The sequence below is a fragment of the Oncorhynchus nerka genome, linkage group LG18, assembly GCF_034236695.1.
Source record: "Oncorhynchus nerka isolate Pitt River linkage group LG18, Oner_Uvic_2.0, whole genome shotgun sequence".
NCBI classification, from domain to species: Eukaryota; Metazoa; Chordata; class Actinopteri; order Salmoniformes; family Salmonidae; genus Oncorhynchus; species Oncorhynchus nerka.
The window spans coordinates 62,867,082-62,874,584 of record NC_088413.1 but is presented as its reverse complement, the minus strand read 5'-3'; positions in this window follow the sequence as shown (position 1 = coordinate 62,874,584).

Sequence of the window (7,503 nt, the reverse complement as noted above, 5' to 3'; positions counted from 1 at the left end):
TTTGGATTGTAAACATCTCTCACCACATAACCATTGATTCAACATATACGTTTGAAATGTAATGAGAAGATTGGTTTAATCACCAGATCACAACATAATGATACAGTATCTTTTTAATTGAGTCGTTTTAACTACTAGTTAATGCAATAGCAAGCAATGCAAGATACGTGTTTCAAATGGACATTAGAAGAGCTGATAGTAATATGCTACAGTTCTGTAAATTACAGTAGATTACACAGTTTTCACATTAGGCAATACACTTACATTTCCCCAACCAAATTGACAGAAATGCGTAGTCAAGGGTGTGGTCAACGAAGACATCCTCAACAATCAGTCATGCAAAAAAACATAGGTGTACTGTCTGTAATCAAACGGAAGAAATTAAATGCAACAAATTAAATGAATGAAAATGAAACATAACGTTTAGCAAGCGTTAATTTGCATCAAACAGGGTTTTGTGCATTTGGCCATAAATTCTCATCCATATCACAGTGAATTGTTCATGCACCTCGGGAAAAATATATTGGCATGGTGAATCCAAGCTTGACATTGGTCTGCATTGATGTTGTCACATGCCTCATCCATTGTCAATAGAAAGGGTGGCACGCTCATGGGGATGGTGATCGTACACCTTCCACCTCCATGTTGCAAATAAATCCTCAATACGGTTGAGGAAGGAGAGTTTTGGGGCATGTACTCTATAGGGTCACGAATTGAGGATGGGCCCGTAACCATGCCTGAACCACCACTGCATTGTGGAACCTGACATTCTACCACACAATGACAGAAGTTAATCCTTCCCCTTGTTAGGCCTGCTCAATTTCATTGAGAAACACAATGAGGTGTGCAGCTTTGTAGGATACAAGTAATGGCCTACGTACTACCACACCATCTTCAGAGATAGCTGCGCGCATGGATATGTGTCCAGGCACTTGAACTTTGTCCAGGCACTTGGACAATCGCCCGTTGGCCAATGAGGTTCCGCACACGGCGCCGAGTATTCATCTTCATCAACAAAGACATACAGTGCATTCGGAAAGTATTCAAACCCCTTCACTTTTTTCACATTTTGTTAGGTCATAGCCTTATTCTAAAATGTATGAAATAAAAACATTTCCTCATCAATCTACACAATCTACTGTAATGGGTGTATGCTGGTGGCAGGGAAGTCAGTCGCAGGAGAATGAACTTGGTATAAACGGAGTCGTTTCATAAGTGCTCACAAAACTCCCAAGACCAAAATATACAAAATAATAACAGTGGGCACAAAACCTGTCGCACACCAGAACATAACATACAATCAAACAATCACCGACAAGGACATGAGGGGAAACAGAGGGTTAAATACACAACATGTAATTGATGGGATTGGAACCAGGTGTGAAGGAAGACAAGACAAAACCAATGGAAAATGAAAAATGGATCAACGATGGCTAAAGGTCGGTGACGTCGATCCCCGAACACCGCCTGAACAAGGAGAGGGACCGACTTTGGCAGAAGTCGTGACAAATACCCCATAATGACAAAGCAAAAACAGGTTTTTAGACTTTTTAGCAAATGTATTTAAAAAAAAATCTATTTATAGCAAATGTATAAAAAATAAATTCAATTTATTGGAGATGATTTGGAGAGGCACACACCTGTCTATATAAGGTCCCACAGTTGACAGTGAATGTCAGAGCAAAAACCAAGCCATGAGGTCAAAGAAATTGAAAACATTTCTGCAGCGTTGAAGGTCCCCAAGAACACAGTGGCCTCCATCAATCTTAAATGGAAGAAGTTTGGAACCACTCTTTCTAGAGCTGGCCGCCCGGCCAAACTGAGCAGTCGGGGGAGAAGGGCCTTGGTCAGGGAGGTGACCAAGAACCCAGTGGTTACTCTGACAGAGCTCCAGAGTTTCTCTGTGATGATGGAAGACACACCTCAGTAAAAGGCACATGACAGCCCGCTTGGAGTTTGCCAAAAGGCACCTAAAGGACTCACACCATGAGAAACAAGATTCTCTGGTCTGATGAAACCAAGACTAGTCAAGTGTGACCAGTATGGAGTTTTGTACTAAGAGTTGTGAAAACGTGTGAAAATAGTACCACAGCGATTAAAAGAAACTGTAACGACAGTACCCACTACACCACATCCCCTTCTGCTACCACTGTTTCCTCTCAGACCACTCCTGTTCCACACCAAGCTTCATTAAACAGATGGGCATTCAGGCCGATGGTTAAAGGCATCGATAACATTACAGTTGTTGGGTGTAGATATATTAGTTCAATTCAAAGATATTCATTCCATAATATGCAATTCTGCTGGCCAAGTAGATCTATGAGTGTATTACTATAAGTTATATGGCACAGATGAGTATTATTGTACATCAGTCAAGGGAGATCTAATGAGAGTGATGGTTGGGGTGGAGTCTGAAGGACTAGCCACACTGAGCTCTCTACTGCTGCTGCCACTAATGAGGATAATTACCACAGTATTGACATTACCGCATCTGAGGGAATGGAGTGTGTGTGTGTGTGCGTGTATGCGTGCGTGCGTGCGTGTGTGTGTGTGTGTGTGTGTGTGTGTGTGTGTGTGTGTGTGTGTGTGTGTGTGTGTGTGTGTGTGTGTGTGTGTGTGTGAGTTTTGTCCTGCTTTGAACGAATTACAGTAAATTGACAACTATCTTCAAGTAAAATGTTATTTGTCACATGCGCCGTATACAACAGGTGTAGACCTTACCGTGAAATGCTCACTCTCTCTCTCTCTCTCTCTCTCTCTCTCTCTCTCTCTCTCTCTCTCTCTCTCTCTCTCTCTTTCTCTGTTTTTTCTCTTGCTCTCAGTCTGTCACTCATCCTCAGCATCTCAATCTGTATTTGTTAGCCTATAATAATTGTATTTGTGACTCATATCCGTTATATCAGATTCTAGTTTGTGCAAGGTAATTAGCAGAAGGGAAGCCTCCACACCATGAGGAAACGTCTCATGACATCATCAATTAGCATGCCAAATGAAAGGAACTTTTAGTTCTGGTTGGTTCCTTCAGAGATGAGTGTCAATAAAGGTTAGGAGAATGGAGGCGGTAATGGGAAGACAAAGAGAGGGAAGGAATACATGTGTGAGAAATAGAGGGGGCGAGAGAGAGAAAGGAAGGAGAGATGGAGGGAAGAGAGAGAGTTGAGATTGGATAGACTGTGTCTCCCCACAGGTTTCTAATCTCTAATCAGCATTGACTAACACAGACTGCTGTGAAAGGTTCTCAGTGCTAATGCAGGCTGCCATTCATATGGAGCCTCTATATCCAGCAGGGACCAGTGGATGAGCTGAAGAGAGGAGAGGATTAACAAGCACTCGGGCAGGGAGCGGCACACATACATACACACACACACACACACACACACACACACACACACACACACACACACACACACACACACACACACACACACACACACACACACACACACACACACACAGACAGTCCCTCTGGATGGTCACATATTTCAGTCTTTCAGATAGACTCTCGCTCTCTTATTCTCTCTCTATGTGAAGGGACCAGTGATTTCTTTTGGACCATGCAAGTATTTACAGACTCCCAGTGGGCATTGCACCCTCTACTGCTGTGATTTGGAACAACAAGCAAATTGAAAATGTTGCAATTCAACGGCATGTTGCAAATAATGACATAAAAACATACAAAAAGTTAACGACAGTGTATGATGCACTAAAATACAAACTAGTCCATTGATATGTGGTATTCTTTTAAGTACGATAACATTTTGTTAAGAAATGTCATGCTCTAGATGACATGCTCCGCCTAACACTTCCCCTTTGGTCAGTTTGAAACATTTTTCTGTAAGTTAAACGCTGTTGTTGTTGTATAGACCCACAGCTCACCAGCTAGTCTCCAGATTCTGTCCGCCTGTCATCGCTGCCTTCCTCAGTATCATCATAGTAATTCCCCTCATCCTCCTCCTCGTCCAGACGGCCTTTCAGAACCCTCTGCTCTGATGGAGATACATATCAAAACATGCCAAAGGTCAGTGTTTGACTGGAAAAACATCCTTTCTTACATATTGAGTCCCTTATGGTTAGTATCTGCAGCTCTGACTCACCCTGTCTGAGCGTTGTGAGACGGGTGGACGCAGATGTCTCCCCCAGTGCATTGTGGGAGATGCAGAAGTAGATCCCTGCATCTGAGAGATGGAGATTCTGTATCTGCAGCTAGGTAGAGACTGTGTACACTACCAGTCAAAAGTTTAGAACACCTACTCATTCAAAGGTTTTTCTTTATTTTTACTATTTTCTACATTGTAGAATAATAGTGAAGACATCGAAACTATGAAATAACACACATGTAATCATGTAGTAACCAAAAAAGTGTAAAACAAATCGAAATATATTTTATATTTGAGATTCTTCAAATAGCCACCGTTTGCCTTGATGACAGCTTTGCACACTCTTGGTATTCTCTCAACCAGATTCACCTGGAACGCTTTTCCAAAACTCTTAGCTCCGGTTGGTCCCTTCAGAGATGAGAGTGTCAATAAAGGTTGGGAGAATGGAGGCGGTAATGGGAAGACAGATCTCTGAGGGCTCTAACACTCCTGGCTGTAATGCAGAGACCTTACAGCCAAACACAATGTCGTTCCCAAGTGGAGTTGGACAGGTGTCTGGGGGCTCTAACACAATGTCGTTCCCAAGTGTAGTTGGACAGGTCTCTGGGGGCTCTAACACAATGTCGTTCCCAAGTGTAGTTGGACGGGTCTCTGGGGGCTCTAACAAGATGTCGTTCCCAAGTGTAGTTGGACAGGTCTCTGGGGGCTCTAACGCAATGTTGTTCCCAGTATAGTTGGACAGGTCTCTGGGGGCTCTGGAGATGCGAGGGGCTGTGCAGGAGAGGAACGGCATATAGACATGTGAGCTTACATTTGGGCTGTTTTGACACAACATATCCACATGGCTTTTCAGAAATGTAATAATGTAGTGAATTTAAAAAATATGATTTATAGCGCTAAGTTATAAACCTATAAACCATGTAACAGCAACTATTTATATACTGTATTCATGGTCCAATAGCTTCTACCTGACTGATGCTATAATAATAATTGATTATAGTCACCAGAGTAGCATGGTCCCTGTCCAGTGAGCCTCAGAGTGGTCCCTTTCCGGCTGGCTGCCTCTCTCAGCTGACACAGGTTGGAGTAGGTACATCCATCAGAGCCACACACAGAACCATGTGCCTCACACACACACTTAAGTTCTGGTTCTCCCCTCCCACGGCCACTCCCCCTCCGTCCTCTCCTGGTTCTCCTCTAGACGCAGCCAGCTACGGTGCTGGAGGGGCACCCCAAGGATCGGACTAACACACACACTCACACAGACACACACAACCACACCCCAGCCCAGGCCATAGCACCTGCATCCTACAGCAAGCACACACACACACAAATGCTCTCCGAGTCAAACACAGACAGAGCAATTTCTTAATAAAAACTTACAGAGAGAGGAGACACCAACGTATATCCAGCACCAAACTGCAGAAGGGTTGTTTCTGTAGAGCCAAATCCCCTGACTCAATCCAAAGCTCGAGAAAGTTGATCCGGCTGTTAATCTGTGAAAGCCTGTGGTTCATGGGGTGGCAGGTAGCCTAGTGGTTAGAGTGTTGGGCCAGTAACTGAAAGGTTGCTGGATCGAATGCCTGAGCTGACAAGGTAAAAATCTGTCACTCTGCCCCTGAACAAGGCAGTTAACCCACTGTTCCCCAGTAGGCCATCATTGTAAATAAGAATTTTTTCTTAACTGACTTGCCTAGTTAAATAAATAAAAACATGTGTTGTTCTTCTCTGAGCTGAATAATAATGTTCCCTTTTGTATTTAGTGCCAGGCTTTGTTTGGGCCTCCTGGATTGTTGGATTTGTATCTGTACTTGTTCCAAAAGTATTTTGTTTACCTTTCTCAAATATTTCCCCTCAGTTCATGTTCCCCCAGTTTTAGAGAAAGCAGTTGAGGTGTGAGGAAATTGTACCCCCCAAATTCTCATCTCTTCTTTTCTCCCTCTTCTCTCCTCCGTCACAGTGTCTGCCTCCGTCACAGTGTCTGCCAGTGTTCCTTGGCAAGGCAGGACTGCCGCAAGGGTTTCAAAAATGGCACAACATATTATTTCATATAGGCATTCATGTGGGGATGCCTCCACTCCTTTATATCTGTCACCTGCACAGACCATAAGGACCTTACAGATGACACACTGAAACACACATCTACAATACCATGACATCTAAATGTAGATTTTATGATGAAATCCTTTCGGTTGTATCATCCCTCTCTCTCCCCTTGTCTCAGAGCCACACTCTCTAATGGGGCAGTGGGACATTGCTGGGTCTGGCAACTTTTTGTGTACGTCAGTGAATCTGTCTGCATTTTGGGAATAGATGGGAAAGAGTGTTATTTAAAATCAGCTGTACTGTGCAATTTTTAAACATGTTTTTTTCTTTCTTATTTGTTAAAGAAATTGTTTTAGGCCTACAAACAAAGAGGCATTGTTCTGCCTTGAGGGTTTGTGTTTCATTAGCGAAGACCCACTGGGCACAGATGTCAATTTAATCATGTCTATTCCACATTGGTTCAGTGTAATTTCATGGAAATTACGTGGAAACAACATTGATTCTATCAGTGTGTACCCATTGGGGAGAGTATCAACAAGGTTATAAATGTATTGTGGTGTGTGTGTGTGTGTGTGTGTGTGTGTGTGTGTGTGTGTGTGTGTGTGTGTGTGTGTGTGTGTGTGTGTGTTCTTCGATGGATTTTTATAATTAGTGGGTATCGGCCTTAATCTGCTCTGCATGTTCTACGTTGTACACTGAGGATATTTTTGCAGAATTCTGCATGCAGAGTTTCAATTTGGTGTTTGTCCCATTTAGTTAATTCTTGTTTGGTGAGCGGACCCCAGACCTCACAACCATAAAGACCATGGGTTCTACAACTGATTCAAGTATTCCTAGCCAGATCTTAATTGGTATGTCAAATTTGATGTTCCTTTTGATGGCATCGAAGGCCCTTCTTACCTTGTGGATAAACTCCCATATCTATTGGGTGAAATACCACAGTGTGCAATCACAGCAGCAATATTTGTGAGCTTTTGCCACAAGAAAACGGCAACAAGTGAAGAACAACCCATATTTTTATTTTTATTTATTTTCCATTTTGTACTTTAAGTATTTGCACATCGTTACAACACTGTGTATCGACATATTATGACATTTGAAATGTCTTTATTCTTTTGGAACTTTATGAGTGTGATGTTTACAGTTCATTTTGTATTGTTTATTTCACTTTTGTTTATTCTTTACTTCACTTGCTTTGGCAATGCCAATAAAGCCCCTTAAATTGAAATTGAATTGAGAGAGAGGGAGCGAGAGAGAGGAAGGGTTGAATTGTTAGACTTTTTTCTGAAGTTTCCATGCCTTAAATGTGGGCATAGATAGGTACATCTGGCCTCTGGCCAATAGTGCCCCAAGCTCTCTG